Below are 21,960 nucleotides of genomic sequence, written 5' to 3'. Positions count from 1 at the left end.
TTTATCTTTTTGTGAAAGGTAAGAGCATGTTCCTTGGGCTCTTTTTTTCCCCTTAGGTAAGCTTTCTTTAAAATCACATCTTGCGGGCATGTATGATCACAGTTTCTCTAAGCCAGGGCTTTTGAACCAGTGGTACGGGTACCACCTGTGGTACATTGGCACCTGGCAGGTGGTATGCGACCATCCTAGAAAAGTGGTAGCAGGGGAGGGGAATGAGCTGAACAGGTGGCAGCACCACACAAACCTGAGCGAGAGACAGGTGGAGCTGCAGGGCTGTCAGGGCTCAGCAGAAGCACCAGGATCAGCGCTTCCTCGGGGCTGTCAGGGCTCAGTGAAAGCACGAGGCTGAGCGCCAGGCTCCAACTGGAGCTCGGCGCTGATCCTGGCGCTTCTGAGCCCAGAAGAAGTGCTGATCAGCTGGAATGTTGCAGCATCTCCCGGGTCTTGTGATTTACATTCAGATGCTTGTCAACTGATTGATATTTATGACGGTCACAGGGTCCCAGGGTCATGTGAAGTGACCAAAACCTGCTGCAACCACTCAGCAGATGGGGGGAATAAAAACCAAACACCCCCAACCCCACCCCCACTGCCAATCCTCAACAGAAATGCTCACAACAATGAAAACCTCGGACAGGAGGAAGAGCGCCGCTGGGCGGGCAGGCAGGTGTCTTGCTCGGCTGTGGCTTGGGGGGGGCACTATTTTCAGTGCCATTGTAACTTCAAACAGTCACTAAGCAAACTGCTGTAAGTTGAGGACTACCTGTACTTCATCACTTTTTTTCCTTTTTCGGTCATCAAGTTTTTGACACCTTGCTAGGCGACTGATGGTACTCGGATGTTGCCATATCCTAAAAGCGGTACAGTGGGTGAAAAGGTTGAAAAGCCCTGCTCTAAGCCCCAGCCATTCAGGTGAGGGAGGATTTGTTGTCTAAACCCGGCTGGAGGACACTAAAATATTGCATAACCTTGACTTTCCTATGTAAAATAAGAACCTAGGATCCCGTAGGTGAACCGAAGGGTATGTAAATTTGTTCCATTTAACAAATGAACCTGATCTTAGGCTTATCATCCTAAGCCCTGAAAAAGTTGGTTTTAACAGTGAATCTCCTTGCTGTGAGTTATACAAGCAGTCCTGTTTAGTGACCATCCGAAGTTACCTTTGTTGTAGAAAGAAGAGACTCGCGCAAGCTCTGCAGGAAAGGAAAGGTTTATTGCGCAGGTTCAGAAGGCTTAAACAAAGCAAAGCGTCTGAACCCTGAAGGGCTCATGAACAGACATACACCTCTAATTCCTAGTTATACATTGTTATACATTGTTCCTTATATGGTTACATCCTGCACATTCTTATCAGACAACAGTTTACAGAAGAAAATTACATGAAGTACGTGTAGTTTCACAGACAGGATATGGCTATCCCAATCAACATCTACCTTAAGGACAAGACTATGTTTGCTTAAACAATGACCTTTGTACACTTCCTCTTTACCTTGGCCTTGAAAAATGGGATATACACAGCCATCACAGCCTCCTCAGGGTCACGTGATCAGGATTTGGGCACCTGCGTTTAGGCTAGCAGGGGAATCCCATACACGCCAATGAATTTGTATGAACATTTTTCTCTTGTAGTATCTGTATGGCAACATCAGGAAATACACTTTGCACCTTGACTATACATTTTTCCTGCTCTCGAAACGCAAGTCATTTACCCATCCTGGAGTAATCGAATGCGAAGTTGCTGACGTAGGTGAGTCTGCTTTGTCCAAACGGAACTGTTCTGTACCAGCCTGCTACCGGCCTTGCAGAAAAGGCAACCCCTTTACAGACGGCAAGAGGCTGGAATACGTCTGCCAAATTTATTACAAAAACAAACAAAACACGAACCAAGATACCGGAGCTTTGAAACACTATCTGAGCGGTTGCTTTCAGCAAACCAGCCCTCCCCACACAAGTCCTTTATAAAGAGTTCAGGGCGTGGCTTCTCTCTCCCTCCTTCTGAGAAGCCCCATTGCCTTCCTCTGTTTACTCCTACTTGACTGCCTCCTGCGTCGGGCGTCCTTGAACAGGGCCAGCTGTGGGTCATCTTCATCCACGCTGTCAGGCTCACACAGCTGGGTCTCCACCAGGTGGGAGGGGCCTGGCTGGGGGCTCTGCGGAGCCTCAAAGCCATCATCAGCAAGTTCTTCAACACCCCCCTCCTCCCCCTCATCTGAGTCATCCGACCCAACTGCCGAACCCACAGGCTGACCCTGAATCACAACAGGATCTGGAGTGCTTAAAAGTTATCTCCACCCAGTAAGGTCAGGGGTAGGGCACAATGACATGTTTATGATTTGTGGACTTCATCTCCCAGAATTCCTGAGTCAGTATGGATAGCTCGGGAATTCTGGGAGTTGAAGTCCTCAAGAAGGCCATCATTCCCCACCTTTGAGTTTGATGGTCTTTTTTGGGCAAGAATGGAAGGGAGGGACCGCTTAGCTTTAAAAAGAAGTACTTTGATTTTCCAAATTCAAATGTTTCTTCCTTGATCTTCATGGCTTTATCATGTCGTACTACCTGGATCCTGTAGGGTAGGGAGAGAGAAACAGACCATGAGAGTATTTTATTTTTGAAACCTTTCCTTGATGCAAAGGATATTTCAATATTTGCGAAAGAATCTAGTGACATTGTTAACTCGTACCTCACTGGCAAATGGGACAAATTGGGGGTGATAGTCCCATCTGTATGACATGGAGCCACACTTACCACTTCGATATCTACTTGTTCACTCTGGTTCTCCTTCAGCCTCAAAACACTGTACATTTTCTGGTCATCAAATATTATCCATGGCAGGCGTCTTTAAGACTTGTAGACTTCAATTCCCAGAATTCCTCAGCCAGCATGGCTGGCTGGGGAATTCTGACAGTTGAAGTCCACAAGTCTTAAAGTTGTCAAGTTTGAAGATCCGTGTCTTATGGGAACCAGGCCAACCTGCCCTCTTCACCAAAGCCCCTTAAACTCTTTTTGAGCAGGGAATGTGGAGCAGACCTTGAATCTTTTTATTTTCCTTCCTGCCTCTGATTGCTGCTCTTGTTCAGTTCTTCCAGTGTTTGACGGCTTCTGCGAAGGAGGAAAGATTGGCGTGGCCATGACCCGCGGGACTCTGGATCGCTACTGGGTTCCTTATGTGGGTAGTCTTCAGCTGACAAATGAACTCGTAGTATCGCAGAACTACACCGTTCAAGATGATGGCGGCTACTTCTACCTGTTGGTGCCATTTTTGGCTACTGGCTTGATATACGAGGTGTGTGTATATCAGATTGGCCCCGGTAGATGACAGTTTGCAAGGAAAGAGACTTGGAATGATAGCCTACGTACTTTGTATTAGATAGCTTTTAAAGCTAACTATAGGGACAGGGTGGCTCAGTGGGTTAGGACGCTGAGCTTGTCGATCAGAAGGTCGGCAGTTTGGCGGGTCGAATCCCGAGTGCCGCGTAGCAGAGTGAGCGCCTGTTACTCGTCCCAGCTTCTGCCAACCTAGCAGTTCGAAAGCACGTAAAAATGCAAGTAGAAAAATACGGACCACTTCGGTGGGAAGGTAACAGTGTTCTGTGTGCTTTTGGCATCTAGTTATGCCAGCCACATGACCATGGAGACGTCCTCGGACAAGCGCTGGCTCTTTGGCTTTGAAAGGGAGATGAGCACCGGCCCCTAGAGTTGGAAACGAGTAGCACGCATGTGTGGGGGAACCTTTACCTTTACCTTAAAGCTAACTATAGATTGAAGGCCGTCCAATACACATCTAGGCCCTGAACTAGTTGATTTATGGTGCATCAAATCCAATTAAAAAGATATAAAATCCCCCTAATATAACTATCTTGGGTGGAGAGCATGAGTGTAGCCAAGTATCAGTGCTAACCAACCCTTCACTGTATATGAAATAAAAGAAAAACGTATTTCTTGAGGACAGAAAAATATTTTATATTGTAATAGATTTAGTGAGCCACATATTGACTTTTATGTTTTCTTATATTTATCTAATGTTTTACCCTTCTCTATAGATTTTTTGCATATATACCTTTTTAAATGTATTTTTAATATGTGTGTCTGTTTTTCTCTGTCTGTCTGTCTGTCTGTCTGTCTGTCTGTCTCTCTCTCTCTCTCTCTATCTCTCTATCTATCTATCTATCTATCTATTGCTCTCTAATTGTTTGCTGGTCTATGATCATTATAAATGATTTGAAAATCCCATTTCTATATGAACTACATCCAATACCTGAAAGGGTGTTACCATGAAGAGGGTATGGATTTATTTTCTGTAGCGTAGGACAAATGGGAAGAAGCTTTCTGAGGGAGATCCAAACATGATATAAGGAGGAATTTCCTGATCTTGAGCACTATGAAGCAATGGCTTAACCTCCCTCCCGGAACGATGAGGTTCTATCACTGGCGGCTTCCACAATGGTGGGATGATCTGAAGATCTCTGCTTGAGGCAGGGGGGGTTGGACTAAAAGACTTTGTGGAGCATGTCTTCCAACCCGATGAGAAGGAAGCATAAAAGAGAGTCACAAACTTTCCTTCTGTCTTAAACCCAGATAGCTTTTTTTAAACTGATCATAGGCTAGAGTGAGCGCCTGTTACTCGTCCCAGCCTCTGCCAACCTAGCAGTTCGAAAGCATGTAAAAAAATGCAAGTAGAAAAATAGGGACCACTACGGTGGGAAGGTAACAGTGTTCCGTGCGCCTTTGGCGTCTAGTCATGCCGGCCACATGACCACGGAGACGTCCTCGGACAAGCGCTGGCTCTTCAGCTTTGAAACGGAGATGAGCACCGGCCCCTAGAGTCGGAAACGACTAGCACGCATGTGTGGGGGAACCTTTACCTTTTTTTAGGCTAGATGGAGAAACAGACAAATGGCAACCACACAAAGATCTTTCTCCTTAACTCCTTAATCTCGTCATTTGTCCTGGTCAAAGGGGCAAAGAGATGGTACACCTTGCAAGGTGAGCATGCTGTGTTGGGATGTTGGCATGGAACCCTTTCCAACCTCTGTCTTTCCTCCACGGCTCAGGATATCTCTCTCCGCGGAGTTACTGTTCGGCTAGATTTCAGCCTGCGGGATAACAAGACCCTGCTGACAATGGTGGAATTCTCCAGATCTTGTGTCTTCCCTACTGGAAAACTGTTGGGTGAGTCAAGATGTATAACAGTGGCTGGAACATCCCTTTAGTGATCCTGCTAGGTCCTTCAACCCCAGACAAGGCTTGTGGAGAAGTTCTATTTTCACAGGGACAGTGCAGGTTCTCATTTTATTTTCAAGGTATGGGAGTCTTTAGACTAAAACTCAGTCCAACCATCTAGCAGGGCCCCCACAGAATTGTCTGTAGACCTTTCCTCCTCCCAAATCCCATATGGACTGCTGGGTGATTTTCTGGAGATGTCTATGGAGGTTCTCAGTCATCCAGGTCATGGTTGTCCCAAAGGTGTTTTTTCAAGAGGCAACTGGACTTTCTTGTTTTCCTTTTGAAGACGTTTCGCTTCTCATCCAAGAAGCTTCTTCAGCTCTGACTGGTTGGTGAGGAATGGAAGGATTTATACTCCTTGCAGACAGCCGGTCATTTGCCTTCTTTTAGAGAGTCGTTGAGGCCATTTGGAGGTTTACCTGTGTCCTCAGGGTCACCTAAGTGGTGCAAATGGGTGTGGAGTCTTCTTGGTTGCAGGATGTTTTCTGCCCTGGGTCCCTTCACGGTTGTAGACAGACGCACAGGCTGTTGGGGATGAGTCTGTGTTGTTTGCATCTCAAACTGAAGCGCAAATGGTTCCTGCAGTCTGCAATTTTTTTCTGGAAATACATCCATGCTCCCGCCCCATTTGATTTTCTGGAGAGTTTTGGCAATATCAAAGCTCATGATGTTTGGCAGTCTTGCAAGATTTCAGCCTTTTAAACATTGCAACATTTTGATTTAATTCTGAGAAGTAGTGGCTGCTAGTTTAGGAGATTAGGGATGACTGTTGGCCAACAGTCTAATTTTGGAGGTTTGATTGTTGAACCTCCTGCTAAAGACAATTTGATTGTGCATTACTTTGACTTGACATTGTGCTATCCACCCATGGAGGAGATATATTGGATATCAACAACCTTTTAGAATTTGGGATGAAGATTTATGCCATTATTGTTCCTTCTTGATGATGCCTTCTCCTGTCTCATGTGTTTAGTCAGCAATCTTCATTTTGAGATCCTTGTTTTTAAGCAGCCAACCTCATGGCTTAAACCCATATTTAGACACCCTTCTTTTTTAAGATTTCATCTAATTAAAACTTCTGAAGCATTCACAATTTTGCACCCTTGTTTGTGTTTTGGTTGGTCCTCATAATGTTCCAAGAAAACCAGTTTGGTGTAGTGCAGGGGTAGGCAACCTTGGCTCTTTTATGACTCTTGGACTTCAGTTGAAGTCCATGAGTCATAAAAGAGCCAAGGTTGCCTACCCCTGGTATAGTGGTTAAAGCATCAACCTGGAAACTAGGAGACTGTGAGTTCTAGTCTTGTCCTAGGCACAAAGCCAGCTGGGTGACCTTGGGCCAGTCACTTTCTCTCAGCCCTAGGAAGGAGACAAGGGCAGACCACATCTGAAAAACCTTGCCTGGAAAACTGCAGGGACCGATCCATACAGTCTCTGAGAATTGGAAAAGGATCGAATGGAAGAAAAATAAATAAATATTTCACTCAGTTTGGGATGTTCCTTTTTCAGCATGCTTTACAACAGTCTGCATTTCAGGATTTCTTCAGCATGAGTCTTCTTTTGTGAACTGTGTGTGTGAATGCAGATTTCTGTGTGTCTGCCTTTTTGCTGAAAGCTGCCTCAAATTCTTCTGTTTTCTGAAGTGGCAAGATGTAACTCAAGAGACTCTGATTGTCTATGAAGATTCTCAATCATCCAGGTCATGGTTATTCCAAAGGTGCATTTTCCAAAAGGCAACTGGACGTCCTTAGTATTTTTCTTTGAAAATGTTTTTCTTCTCATTCAAGAAGCTTTTTGGCTGAGAAGAGAAATGTTTTCAAAGAAAAAAATTGAGAAAACCCAGTTGCCTTTTGGAAAAAAGCACCTTTGGGATATAGACTCTGACAGTTTTGGAAATAAACTTTGCAAGGTGGGAAGTTCTGGATTAAGTGACTTCAATTCCCCGGTTGCTGGAATTTTGGTGGCATATAAATTTAATTCTTTCATTGTTGTTATTCTGCAGTATGCCTTCCCAATGGGACCATGACTGCTACCATGCTCAGCTTGGATACCAAACCAGAGTTAAACCCTAGGAGAACTCATCTACGGGATAAGAACTGTAAACCAGTTGCAGTTGATGACACCAAGGCCCTCTTCATTTTCTCTGTGGCCACCTGTGGTACCATCAGAAGAGTAAGTAAGAGATGTTTGAATGTGGATGGAGCCAGGATAATGAGGAACTTGAGTGTAGGGTAGCTGTGCCTCAGAGGATGCATCCATTATCCAAGAAGTAGAAGATGCTACATAGACGTCTACGGAGATTCTCAGTCATCCAGGTTATACTTGTCCCGAAGATGCTTTTCCACGAGGCAACTGCATTTTCTTGTTTTTCTCTGAAGACGTTTCACTTCTCATCCAACAAGCGAAGAAGCTGAAGAAGTGAAACTTCTTCAAAGAAAAACAAGAAAGTCCAGTTGCCTCTGGAAAAAGCATCTTTGGGATGCTCCATAGAGCATATGCTCCTTCTGTGTTGTGCTGCGTTGTCTTCCTTCTGACTTAGATTCTGGGGGATTCGCAAGCCTCTTATGCTGCTTTTGGTACAATGAAGAACTGTCCTATGAAGGGTAAACCTAGGCAAGGAATAAATATTTGTTCCCTGAGGTTTCAAAAAGGGAGGATTTCAAGATCTGCAGATTTTCACTGTTGGCTTTTTTTGACTGAATCTGCACGTCAACAAGGAGTATTTCTGCAGCTTCACTGTTTCCATCACCCCTCCAAACCTTGTGAAACAATTTAGAAACAATCATATGGATTGTCAAGGATGAAACTTTGGCAGCTACAGGCCTCTGCGTTTCAACTTGCCTTTAGAGTAAGGGGGGAGGTGTTACTCTTGAGTGGGTTAGACAGAGAAATTAAACTTCTACAATTCCACTGAAGACCGTGAGAGCCTGAAACCTTTTCAAGGACATCAGAATAGGTGTCGATTTGAAGCACATGGTTCCCGTAACAAAGTGAACTTGTTTATATGGACCACGTAAGACGGGGGGGTTTGGCTGGGGAAATTATTGTTTAAGTCTATGATTTGGTGTTGGAACTTCAGAGTTATGTTTTTCTTTGACATACCCATGCAGTGTACTCAATAAACAGTAAGATTTTCGGAAACAGAACAAACCTGGAGTTTTATTTGGATTCCCGAGCTAGACGTTAACATCAATTTTCAGGACAGCTGAACTTTAAATCCTGAAAATACAGCACGAGCTGATAAGTTTCATCTACCCATCCTCATATTTATTCAAGTACAGGTAGTCCTTGACTTACGACTGCAATTGAGCCCAAAATTTATGTTGCTAAGTAAGAAATTTGTTAAGTGAGTTTTGTCCCATTTTACTTTTGTTAGGTGAATCACTGCAGTTATTAAATTAGTAACACAATTGTTAAGTAGATCTGGTTTCCCCATTGGCTTTGCTTCTCAGAAGGTCACAAAAGCTATTCAAGTAGGAAAGGGGATGTAGCTCAGTGGTAGAGCGCATGCTTTGCATGTATGAGGTCCTGGGTTCAATCCCCAGCATCTCCATTTTTACAACTGGAAGGGGAAAAAATACAAAACGTCACCACCGGAGGGCAGCACTTCAATGAGCCTGGCTGATCTTTGGGAAGCTATCTCACTGAGTCTTTGACTTTGAGGATGTGGGTGAACAGAATAAACTAGAAATAAAAATCCTATCCTATCTTATACAGGTAAAAAGGGACACGGTGGCTCCTAACCCTCTGAGCCTCTCGATCAGAAGGTTGGCAGTTTGGTGGGTCGAATCCCGAGTGTCGCGTAACAGAGTGAGCGCCTGTTACGCGTCCCAGCTTCTGCCAACCTAGCAGTTCGAAAGCACATAAAAAATGCAAGTAGAAAAATAGGGACCAGCACGGTGGGAAGGTAACAGCGTTCCGTGCGCCTTTGGCATCTAGTCATGCCGGCCACATGACCACGGAGACGTCCTCGGACAAGCGCTGGCTCTTCGGCTTTAAAATGGAGATGAGCACCGGCCCCTAGAGTCGGAAACGACTAGCACGCATGTGCGGGGGAACCTTTACCTTTACCTTTAATCTTATACAGGTAGTCCTTGACTTATGACCACAAACAAGCCCCAAATTTCTGCTGTTAGATGAGAGATTTGTGAAGTGGGTTTTGCCCCATTTTATGACTTTTCTTGCCTCAGTGGTTAAGTGGATCACTGCGGTTGATAAGTTACCGTAGTAACACAGTTAAGCGGATCTGGTTTCTCCATTGACTTTGCTTGTCAGAAGGTCCCAAAAGGGGATCACACGACCCTGGGATTCTGCCACTGTCATTAAGGTGAGTCAGAAGTCAAGCATCCGAATGTAACTCACGTGACCATGGGGATGCTGCAACGGTCGTAAGTGTGAAAAATGGTCATAAGTCACTTTTTTCAGTCCCGTTGTAACTTTGAACAGTTGTAAGTCAAGGACTACCTGTACTTGGCAATTTGTTTTTAAAAAACCAAAACCTTAGTTGCCCAATGGATGCTGTCGAAGCATATTCTGACTTGGGAGATCCTAGTATTTTGGGTGTGGGGGAAGAGTGGGGCTGGGGTCACCTCAGAAGAAAATGTTATGTCCTTCATGGTGTCCCACCACTTCAGAGCAACATGTTAAACCAGTTATTCCCAACTGATTTGTGTGAAAGTTGACCACACCATGATGGCATGGATGGGACCAAGAAATGTGACAGTCAGGAGATGGTGCAACATTTTAAGATATATTCTGCAACAGTTCCACGTGAATTGGGACTCTCTGTGTGACCTTGAAAGCCAACCATATTGAACGTCCTTAATGCCAAAGAAGTAGAATATAGAGCTCACAAATGTTCATTTAGCGACCGTTCAAAGCTACAACGGCACTGAAATACGTTACTTATGACCATTTTCCACATGACCGTGGCAGCATCCCTGTGGGTCACGTGATCAAAAAATTCAGACTCTTGGCAATTGGTTCGTAGTTATTTTTATTTATTTATTTAATTATTTTAATTCCATTTATATCCCGCCCTTCTCCGAAGACTCAGGGCGGCTTACAAGCTTAGCAGTAAGCAGTTATGACGGTTGCAATGTCCTGGGATCACGTGATCCCCTTTTGCGACCTCCTGACAAGCAAAGTCAGTGGGGGAAGCCAGATTCGCTTAACAATCGTGTCAGCAACTGAACAACTGCAGTGGTTCACTTAGCAACTGTGGCAAGAAAGGTCACCAAATGGGGGCAAAACTCACTTAAGGACTGACCCGCTTAGCAACAGAAATTTTGGGCTCAATGGCGATTGAGAGTTTTGGCCTCAAATGGTGGGACCGCCAATATCATGCAGCAGGATTACCCCTTGGTGGTACATCCCGAGAGATCTTCAGCCAACACTTCCGGTGAAGTTAAATGTTTAGCGTTGTCTTTCTTGCCTGTCCTGTTTCAGCTTGAAGGGAACTACTTCGTCTATGAAAACGAAGTGATTTTCGAGAGAGAGATGATTCCGGAAGCAAAGCCGATCATAACCAGGGACCCTCAGTATAGGTAAAAAAGCAAAACAACAACAACAAAATGACTCTCCTAGAGGAAGACGGTCAAGCTGAGTCAATTACTGGTTATTATATCATATAATATATGTGGGTATAGGCATAATTCTGTATTTTCTTTATTTATTTTTGTCATATTTATGGAGTGCGTATTGGAGGTGGTGACCCTTTGAGAGCTGAATGCAACAACATTTCATTTAAAATGTATGCCGATTAGTGTACATTCAAAGTGACAATAAAGTTAAAGTGTGTAAAGTGACTGGGGATGGGGGGGTGGGGGCAGCTTACAAAATATGAAAACCCAATCTGGAAACAATAAAACTAGGTCTCCACATACACACACGCACACACGGTGACAACAATCAATCAAACAAGCCACCTGAGGGCTCCATCCCACTCTGGGTTCCCCAGGCCCGTTGGCAGACCCGGGTCTTTGGGGCCTTGCAAAAGAAAGTCAAAATGGAAGCCATTCTAGTCTCCGCAGGGATGATGTTCCAGAAGGTGGGAGCCAGCACAGAGAAGGCCCTTCTTCTGCTTCCCACCAGATGTCACTCCTTAGGAAAAGGGACCCACAGCATTCCCTGCCTCCCTGCTCTGGTGGGTCAGGTGGATGTGACCCGGAAGAGATAGTCCTTCAAACAAACTTGTCCCAAGCCATGTAGGGCTCAAAGGTGACAACCAGCACCTTGCGTTGTACTTGGGAGCAAATCGACAGCTAATGCAGCTCCCACAGGAGAAGTGACGCCTCTGCACACCTGCGCAAAACCATGCGGGCCTCTGGATTTTGAACCAATTGGAAATTCCGGATGCTTTTCAAGGGCAGCCCCACGTAGGCTGCATTGCAACAGTCAAGACGTAAAATGTCAAATTATACAATCTCGTGATGGGAGGTGTCATGGCGTTGCTTTTTTATTTTTATTTTTGTCTTGGATTGCTAGATTGACTCTGCGCTGCCGTTACCGACTTGATGAGACCCTCCGAGTATGGGCACAGCGATTACTGACAGAGGGGGTGGCTGCCAGACCCCACCCCGTTGGTGTCAAAGGTAAGAATGCCTTCTCCTGCAGGAGATCTTGAATTGGATCATTCCTGATGGTGGCTGATGTCGTTTGATGAACAGTGCTACTGAGACAGGCCTGGGGGGGGGGGTGCTTCAGTCCCTAAAGTGTGGGTAACGCAACTCCACCTTGTCAGAAGAAAAGGCTTAGAGAAGGGCCCTGCTTAATGCAAAGTGACACTATTCCACCGAGGAATAGGTTGTAATGGAGACGGAACGTCATCTAGCCTCCTCCGTCGGCATTTATACACCTTGGTAAGTTACCCGAACTAGACTGTTGTTTCTCTGTGTCATATAACGTATGTGGGTATGTGCATAATTCTATATTTATTTTTGTCATATTTATGTAGTGTATATTGGAAGTGCTGACCCTGTGAGAGCTGAATGCAATGAAATTGTACATTCAAAGTGACAATAAAGCTATTCTATTCTATTCTATTCTATTCTATTCTATTCTATTCTATTCTATTCCATTCCATTCCATTCCATTCCATTCCATTCCATTCCATTCTATTCTATTCTATTCTATTCCATTCCATTCCATTCCATTCCATTCCATTCCATTCCATTCCATTCCATTCCATTCCATTCCATTCCATTCCACATCTCTGTTCTGTTCTGTTCTGTTCCTTTCCATTCCATTCTATTCCATTACATGGTTTCTTTTATTTTGACCAGCCTCTTGGGTGATCCCAGACATTGGGGTTTGTTGAATAAACTCCAGGTAGTCCTCAGCTTACAGTGGAGTCCAAAACTGATGTTGCTAAGTGAGAAATTTGTTAAGTGAGTTTGGCCCCATTTTCTTGCCACCATTGTTAACTAAATCATTGCCGTTGTTAAATTAGTGACCCAGCTGTTAAGTGAATCTAACTTCCCCAGTGACTTTGCTTGTCAGAAGGTCGCAAAGGAGATCACATGACCCCAGGACACTGCGGCCGTCGTAAATATGAACCGCCTGTCAAGCATCCGAATGTAAATCATGTAACCATGGGGCTGCTGCAATGGTCCTAAGTGTGAAAAATGGTCGCAAGTCACTTTTTTTTAGTGCTGTTGTAACTTTGATCAGTCACTAAATGAACTGTTGTAAGTTGAGGACTTCCTGTATGATTAACTAAGCCACAGCTATCCGAACCAGAGTGAATTGCCCAAATCAAAACTTGAGGTTCTTTCCTGATGTTATTAGACCAGCGTTTCTCAACCTTTGGCAACTTAAAGCTGCATAGACTTCAACTCCCAGAATTCATTGCTGGCTGGGGAATTCTGGGGGTTGAAGTCCACAGGTTTTCAAGTTGCCAAGGTTGAGAAATACTGTATTAGAGTAAGCCAGGCAACAGAGGCAAATTGCAAGGAATGCTGGGAAATGCAGTGCAACCCCCTGCCAAGCCTGAAGGGGAGGGCCCAGAGAAATCTCGTTCCCACACCTGCTTCCTTTGCTCCCTAAATGCTGAACCCCATTTCTAAGTGGTCCAAACCAAGCCCTTTTCTCCATCAATGACTGAAGGCAAAGGAGTAACTGCTTTTTTTTTAAAAAAAAATCCTTCTTGCTGGAACTTATTTCTGGCTTGCCTCTTGCAGCATCCCAGAGGAGAAGAGCTGCACACGGATGGACCGTCTCCCAGATAACAGGTGGCGCTTCAACAGGTGAGGCTTCGTTGCTTTCTCTGAAAAACAAATTTAGTGAATGAAGGCATCCATTTTTCCTTCTGTGCAGTTGTGCAATGTAAGATTATTAGAATTTCCTGGGTGAGTATAGAGGAGAACGGGAGCTGCATGGATGAGATTATTTATTTATTTATTTATTTATTTATTTATTTATTTATTTGTTTGTTTGTTTGTTTGTTTGTTTGTTTATTTATTTATTTATTTATTTATTAAATTTATTAAATTTATTGACCACCCAATCTTACCATAAGGCAACTCTGGGGGATTTCTACGCTGTATATCTTCTTTGTCCCTGGAGCTCAACTGTGCTAAATTGGTTTGAAACTACACAAAATTTCTACTTTTTTATATCAGTGATTTTTTTACTCCCTCCAAATCTAGACAATCAATGTATTTTTTCCCCCTTTCTAGTCACAAATTCTTTCCTCCATTTTTTTTTCCTATTTAAAAAACCTGCCTTTTCAGGAATACAACGACACAATCAATCAAAAGCACTTTCTGTCATCAGAAATATGCCCTACCCCTGACAAAGCAACTTCATATTGATAATCTGGGAATTTAAGTGTGATGGTCTACAAATGCATCTCTCAACTTCCCCTTCCTCTAGCATTTTTTTCTGGAAAAGCTATTGTTTGGAAGTATGGAGGCTTGGCTTCTCCAGTGAAAAAGAGGGGTCAGCGAATGGCAAAATGGCAAAATTCTAATTTTAAAAAAGAAGAAAATAATCCAGTTTTGTTTCCCTTTGGAAACCCATTCTGGATTTTGTCCTCGAAACTGAAAAAAAAATAAAATGAAACTCTGATTGTAGGTTTTGAGGATTAGAATGATTTTGTGGTGATAGAAATAACCTGAAACATTTAGAAATGTAAAGCAAAAGGTCGAGGCTGTAACTTATCTTTGTATCCTACCGTCCTGAAAAAAAAAGTCAGAAGTCACCGTTTTACTTCTTTCTGCGTTTTTCTTCTCCTCCAGCTTTCTCAAACTTTGTTGTATTTGTGTTTTATCTTATAACAAAGTTTAATAACGTTGAAGGAAAAATCTTCATCAGGGTCCAGTCCAAGCCAGGAATAAACAAAATGGAGACTGACTTTAGAAAGAAGGTTGTAGTTTATTGAAGAGCAGAGCCAGACAGAAAGATGGTTCTGGAAAAACTGACCACATATAGTAGGGAGTGGTGGGTTTTTATAACTTTTTGGGCTTTTGTTTGGAGGTCTTCCTGTGGCATGAACTTTGACCTGAGTCTGAGTGTGCCTTTCTGGTATTCTAATGGTGGTGGGTTAATCCTATTATGTCTCAAAGGTCACATTCTGCTTCCCTGGCACTGTGGCTAATGGCTATTTCCTGTGTTGGATTTTTGGTTTGAGGGGTTGTTGATTCTAGGGATCTTTGTCTTTCTAACCCCATCAGCTCCAAGCTTCCTGGCTCCAATCTTTCTGACAGGATTATCAAATCTCCATTTCTGCAGACCTGGTTTCTGCTTGAGGCAGAGAGACTTGGGGTGGGGGGGGGGGGGAGAGGTCCTGCCTAAGATTTTCCATTATTCCTTTAGGGAAATATAATATTCTGCCTTTTAAATATTCCCAAAATGTTTCTTTCTCTGGGGCTGTGTGTGCTGTCCTTCCACAATAAAATTAAAAAGACATGTACAGCTAGAAAGAAAACGGAGTGGGCTGGGTATGTTAAAAACAGGGCAAAAATATTGATGCAAGACTGTGTGGGGCCCTTGGTACTCTCTGAGCTTGGGGGTTTCCTTGCAGACATTTCATTACCAAACTAGGTAACATCATCAGTGTTCGAAGGGAGTGGAGTTTCTTCTTTTATATACTAGTAGCATTTGTTCTGTCTCTACTGTTGCTTGATACAGGCAGATAAACTCCACGGAAAGGGTTTCATGCAGATTACTTTAATTCAGGGGTCTTCAAACTCGGCCCTTTTATGACTCATGGACTTCAACTCCCAGAATTCCTGGCTGAGAAATTCTGGGAGTTGAAGTCCATGAGTAATAAAAGGGCCGAGTTTGAAGACCTCTGCTTTAATTCATCAGGCATCCTCTAAACATTAACTCACAGTTACTGGAGAGATTCTTCTGAAGCACATTTCATAATCTGACCCCCAACACCTAGGTCAGGGGTAGGCAACCTTGGCTCTTTTATGACTCATGGACTTCAACTCCCAGAATTCCTGAGCCAGCTATGCTGAGGGGAGAGTTTCCAAGCTGTGCCATGCTGGCTCAGGAATTCTGGGAGTTGAAGTCCACGAGTCATAAAAGAGCCAAGGTTGCCTACCCCTGACCTAGGTGAAAAGAGATAGTATTTCCCATGTTGAAGGAGCAAACAGCTCCGGTAGCTGGAATTCATAAAGACCCGCTGGCCTGCACGTAGCCAGAAATCCTAGGTAGCCAATCAGAAGTCCCTCCCAATGGCCAATCCGAAACACAGATGTGACCAAGTAACTTAAAACTACATTACCCAAAAGGCTATTCCTTAAGGGGACAGTTCTTAATTCCTGAAATAGCTGTTTACTCTGACCAGCACAGCGTTCCCTGTCAGTGCGGGTGGGAATGGTCTTGGTGGTTCCTTGTTTAGGCTGTTGTTTATTATTGTCAGCTTGTTTGTCAAGCCACAAGACAAGCTAACAGAAAACAACAGCCCAAACAAGGAACCAAGACTCCCACCAACATTGCCAGGGAAAGCCACCAGTATATAAACGGAGAGCACACTCCCTTCTAGCACTGATAATGTTACCTAGTTTGGTAATGAAACATCTGCAAGGTAACAAGCATGTTCAGAGAGCACCAAGGACTCCATAATTCAACCCTGAGCCAGTGGCGTAGCGTGGGTTGTCAGCACCCGGGGCAATTTGCGCCCCCTAACCCGGTGACGTCATGGCACCGCCGAAAAGACGCGCCCCGCAGCGGCGTAGACTTTCCAAGAAGAGTCGCGCGCATGCGGGATGCTTCCGGGTCCCTCTCGAGGGCAGCTGGGCGGGGCTCCGACCTGCAAGAGCCGCTGCATTCAAGCTCGCACGTGAGCCCCGCTAAATAAAGCCACGCATGCGCACGAAGCTAGGCCAGCCGGCCGGCGGGTCCGTCTTTGCTCGGCCAAGCCTGCCGGGGCGCCTGCGGGGCGCTTGCGGTTGGCCTGAGCCTGGGCGGAGAGTTGGGCACTTCTATTTATTTTATTCAGTTTATGTGGCCGCCCATCTCACCTGCCGGACTCGTTTCGCTTTGCAAGAAAGAGCAGCTCGAGAGCGGAGCCAAGCCGACTCTGTGCAGCCCTTGGGGCTCCCTGAGCAGCTCAGTGCGAGCGCGCCCCCCCAGATGTTGCGCCCGGTGCGGCCCGCCCCCCCTGCACCCCCCACGCTACGCCACTGCCCTGAGCTACAAATATTCCCTTCTATCGGTACAAGTATGCGTGGTTTCTGGTGAACGGACTGAGGCTTCTCTCCCACCAAGTGCTGATTTTACATGTTTATTTCTTACAGATGCAAAGGGGAAGACCTGGCTTTGGTTCCTAGCTTTCAGTGTGGCTCTGTCTGGCGTAGTAACTTCAGTCCGCACCGTTCTCCCTGTTGTTTGTCCAATGAAACCCTGATTAAAGACACCCTTGGCTGTCTGATGTTTCCATTTTCCATTTGAATTCTGAACAAGTCAGAGGAAGGATTCCAGCAAGCGTGCCACAGAGGCCCAAACCTGGTTAATTTTATCCTTGGCTAACTTTAGTGGCAAAGTCTACTGAGCAAACCTCGCTGGTTTGGTTCGTTTCTGATTCCATGTGGCGCAGAAAATGGGTTAATCCTGTAGCCAGGGGAGAAGGTTGTGCAAGCAGAAGCTGCAAAAGGCCGGGTTGGGATGTTACCGTTGCATAATTTTTATTCTTGTGAGAACATCTCCGGCTTTCTGTGCAGAAACCGGGGAATAGAGGTTAGGGTGGGGATCCATTTCAATGATCTCATTCTCTTTCCTTTAACCCTATTATCTTCAGCCTGGCAGATCCCCAAAGATAATAATTTGAAAGGCCTGGCTAGTAGGTTAGTAGTCTAAAAGAGATACATCATGGAAGAAAAGGGCTATGGGGTAAAGGGAAAAGGACAAATTCAGCCTTCCTTCCTTCCTTCCTTCCTTCCTTCCTTCCTTCCTTCCTTCCTTCCTTCCTTCCTTCCTTCCTTCCTTCCTTCCTTCCCATTTCTCTGAACCATCCTTCCTTCCTTCCTTCCTTCCTCCCTCCCTCCCCTTCCACTTGTCCCTTCTCTCTTCTTTGCCTTCCTCCTGCCTGCCTCTCTTCTTTCTTTGCCTTTCTTCCCTAAAGTTTACATTGTAGATGACCATTCCTTATCTCCCTTTTTGAAACCAAAAGACACATTTTTCCATCTCCATTAGATCCCACCCCCACCCCCAGTTTCTTCATGATCTGGGACTCTGTGTGAAGGTTGGCTTCATACGAACTCCAACTGAACCAGGGGCCGAGTGACTCCCTACATCAACTTGCTTCTGCTTCCAGGTTAACTGCAGAAATGGCTGGCCGATTGCTTGCCCTGAATTCAATCAATTTTTTTTTAATCCCATTTATATCCCGCCCTTCTCCGAAGACTCAGGGCGGCTTACAATTTAAAGCACAAATCAATGTGCTTAGCAATAGCCTTCATTCTATGTATATGCTATGCCTGCTTATTAGGGCTTTCACACACACACACCCCAGCGGCATTATTACAAAGTCAGCTTAATTGCCCCCAACAATCTGGGTCCTCATTTTACCTACCTCGGAAGGATGGAAGGCTGAGTCAACCTTGAGCCTGGTGGGATTCGAACCTGCACTAATTGCAGGCAACTGGTGTCACTTAAGGAGGCATTAGCCCACTGCTCCACCAATTGCTCAATCAATCAGTCAATCAAAATAGTGCTGGAAGGGACCTTGGAGGTCTTCTAGTCCAACCCCCTGCTCAAGCAGGAAAAGCTAATCCATTTCAGACAAATGGTTGTCCAATCTCTTCTTGGAAACCGCCAGTGTTGGAGCACTCACAACTTGTGGAGGCAAGTTGTTCCACTGATGTGATTGTTCTAACTGTCAGGAAATTTCTCTTTAGTTTCTAGGTTGCTTCTCTCCTTGATTAGTTTCCCTCCGTTGCTTCTTGTCCTGCGTCCTGGTGCTTTGGAAAGTACGTTGAGCCTTGTCTTCTTTGTGGCAGCCCCTCAAACACTGGAATATTCCCAACCCCCCCTATAAAAACTAGGGGAGAAAAATGCCCAAAAAAAAGTAATTAGGGTTTCCCTTTGCTCCAAGGGGTGTGTGTGTGTGTGTGTGTGTGTAATACCCTCAGATTGTTCTTCCTGGCCTATTTTGTCATCTTTCCAAAGTGGTGGAACACCACCTTCTCCAGCAAATGGCAACTGTTCCACATTGCCAAAGTCTGACCTACCTTCTCAGATTTGAGGGAAGCCGGAGCTGGTGAATGAATTATGGATGGTGCAATGTGGCCTTGACCCAAACTTGCACTCATGCAGTGACGCCAGGACAGCAACCAAAGTGAGCAGCGATTTCACATTGTGTCCTGGAGGGATTTCTGCTGAGGTAGCTGAGCAAAATATCTCTGGCTGCCAAGAAACGGCAGGCCTTTGGTTTTAAGCCAAATTCCAGCCTGTTCTGTACAGATGACGGTCCTCTTTCTCACACTCCGGAGTCTGGAGTGATACATCATTTGCTGACTCCCACAAATTTGCTCTGGTTATCTCCTAATCAGAATACAGAGTAACAGAGTTGAAAGGGACCTTGGAGGTCTTCTAGCCCAACCCCCTGCTCAAGCAGGGGTCCTTATACCACACCGGAAGTTTTTAAGAAGAGATTGGACAACCATTTACCTGAAATGGTATAAGGCAACGATGGCGAACCTTTTAGAGACCGAGTGCCCAAACTGCAACCCAAAACCTACTTATGTATTGCCGGGTGCCGGGTGGGCGTGGCCCATTGGGTGGGCCTGGCTGCGGTGGTAACGACAGACTGGGTGGGACTAAAAAGTTCAATCAATCGATTCCAACTTTGCAAGATCTTTTTTTTTCCCTGCGAGAAATTGAAATTGATTGACTGCACCTTTTTTTTTTTTTGCACAGGGCAGCGGAGGCCTAAAGCGAAAAGGTTTTATAAAACTCAGCTGAAGGTCTAGGATTGGGGCGACGGTGCGCGTGCCCACAGAGAGGGCTCTGCGTGCCACCCGTGGCACACGTGCCATAGGTTCGCCACCATGGGTATAGGGTTTCCTGCCTGAGCAGGAGGTTGGATTATTTATTTTTTATTTATTTATTTTTTATTACATTTATATCCCGCCCTTCTCCGAAGACTCAGGGCGGCTTACAAGCTTTTAGCAGTAGCCTTCATTCTATGTATATGCCTGCTTATTAGGGCTTTCACACACACCCCAAGCGGCATTGTTACAAAGTCAGCTTATTGCCCCCAACAATCTGGGTCCTCATTTTACCTACCTTGGAAGGATGGAAGGCTGAGTCAACCTTGAGCCCTGGTGGGACTCGAACCTGCACTAATTGCAGGCAGCTGGTGTTACTTAAGGAGGCATTAGCCCACTGCTCCACCAAGGCCTCCAAGGTCTCTTCCAACTATTCTACTCTACTCTACTCTACTCTACTCTACTCTACTCTACTCTACTCTACTCTACTCTACTCTACTCTGCTCTACTCTTTCCTATTCCTATTCCTATTCCTATTCCTATTCCTAATGGTTATCCAATCTCTTCTTACAAACCACCAGTGTTAGAGCACTCACAACTTCTTAATGCAAATCATTCCACTGATTTAATTGTTCTCACTATCAGGAAATTTCTCCCCAGTTCTAGGTTGCTTCTCTCCTTGATTCGTTTCCATCTGTGGCTTCTTGTCCTGCCCTCACGTGCTTTGGAGAATAGGTTGACCCCCACCCCCTCTCTGTGACAATCCCTCAAATATTGAAAGACTGTTATCATGTCCACCCCTAGTCCTTTTCTTTGATAGGCTAGAGACGTATCTTAATTCCTCCAGACCCTTTGACATCTTTGTCCTTAGTAGAGACAGTAGATTGACATGGTATTAACCAGTGGTGGGATTCACATATGCAAACAAACCGGTTCTCTGTGTGGATGCTGCTTCCGGATGTCCGTTGTGGACCTGGGCAACAAAAAAAATTAGCTACCAGTTCTGCCGAACTGGTGCGACCCGGCTGAATCCCACCACTGGTATTAACTTACATCAGTGGTGGCCAGCCTATGGCACGCGTGCCAGAGGTGGCACTCAGAGCCCTCTCTGTGGGCACGCGCACCGTTGCCCCAGCAGTTCGCCAGAGTAGCGAATACATAGCGTTTGAAAGCGACAGGGCAGGAAGCGAGCGAGCAAGTGGCATTGCCCCCCCCCGGGATGCCCCGGAGATGGCAAGGGACTGGCCCCAGCCACACTCACCAGTCTGCCGTGACCTCTGCAGCCATGCCCACCCAGTGCCCCCCCCCCTGAGAGCACCACAATGCTGATGATGCCCTGGCACTTTAATAATAATAATAATAATAATATAAAGTTGGAAGGGACCTTGGAGGCCATCTAGTCCAACCCCCTGCTCAGGCAGGAAACCCTATAACTGGATTTTGGGTTGCAGTTTGGGCACTCGGTGTCTGAAAGGTTCACCATCGCTGACTTAACATTCTTACTGCAAATCGCTGTTGCTAGCGGTAAAAAAAGGTTATAAATAATTCCACAAGGCACAGGTTCTTCTTTCCTTCCTTGCATCATTCCTAAGTCAGGTTCCGTACTGGCAGCCTCCCATCCAAATCAGTTACAGGGCTGATCCAGCTTAGCTTCCAAGCCCCACCCAAAACACAAAACCCTCCAAGCAAATTCTACGAGGGAAAGGATCGATTCAGCCGGGAAGGAGATCCAGAAAGCTGCAGCCTGCTGCCCACCTTTCCTTCCTGAGCTTCCTGTAAATTCAGTGCACTAAAGACTGTGCCTTTTAAACATCAGGACAGATGTGCCGGAAGGGAACCTACAATCCTGCGAGCATTTTAAGAGGATTCAGCTTGCCTTGCAGGACGCCCTATTCAAGGTGACATTGTTGGTGCAGATGATTGACTGATTGATTTAGAAAAGCAAGAACTACGCAGAAGCAACCTTGCCCCTTTCCCTTCCCCCCCCAGTTTCAAGGAGTAGCCTTCAAGTAGCCAGGTTGGTAAGCCAGCCTATTCCCATCGCCCAGCTCTAATTCATAGGCGAATGAGGCTGAACTACAGTTCCCGTTGCCCTGGAAACCCCTTTCTGCGAAGGAAGCAGTGGTTACTACTTCAATACTATTTGAAGTATTTAGACATACGAAGGAAAGAAACACGTATATTGTAGTTGTAGTCGAGTGGTTAAGGCGATGGAGTAGAAATCCACCGGGGTCTTCCCGCGCAAGTTCGAATCCTGCCGACTACGAGAATGCGCGCAGATGGAGGTGTGGAAATTTTG

This window comes from Vipera berus (genome assembly GCF_964194415.1).
Source record: "Vipera berus genome assembly, chromosome: Z".
In the NCBI taxonomy this organism is placed as follows: Eukaryota; Metazoa; Chordata; class Lepidosauria; order Squamata; family Viperidae; genus Vipera; species Vipera berus.
This window is presented reverse-complemented; position numbering follows the sequence as displayed.